Source organism: Lipotes vexillifer, unplaced genomic scaffold (assembly GCF_000442215.2).
Source record: "Lipotes vexillifer unplaced genomic scaffold, Lipotes_vexillifer_v1.1 scaffold2315, whole genome shotgun sequence".
In the NCBI taxonomy this organism is placed as follows: domain Eukaryota; kingdom Metazoa; phylum Chordata; class Mammalia; order Artiodactyla; family Lipotidae; genus Lipotes; species Lipotes vexillifer.
In genome coordinates, this window is record NW_006792404.1 from 391,277 (window position 1) to 391,705 (window position 429).

Here is a 429-nt window from a genome sequence, read left to right on the forward strand (position 1 = left end):
TCAGAGTGTCAAGGTCCTGGGCTCGTAAAGGGGAGAGGCCACAACAGTGAGAGGCCCGCATACCGCAAAAAAAAAAAAAAAAAGTAAAAATAAATGGATACTTGTTTTCCACTGCTAAAACTAAAGCATCATTTTGAGCATCACGAGAGGGAGAGGAACACCCAAGGGAGAGAGGAGCTTAAGTCAGAGCAAGTGCCCAATGCCGGTGCTTGGTGGGGAGGAGGAGGGGGAGTGAGAGGTGGGCTCCACCACGGAAGACCATCCACCATCAAGCCTCACCATCCTCGCTGCCAACAAGGCCCAGCACCCACAATGTCCACACCTGGGTCTGCCATCACGGCAGAGCGAGGAAGACCCTCATCTCAGAGGAGCCCTTTTCCCTGTTCTGTTCTTTTTCTCTTTTAGTTAAAGGGGAACTACGTTTCAGCA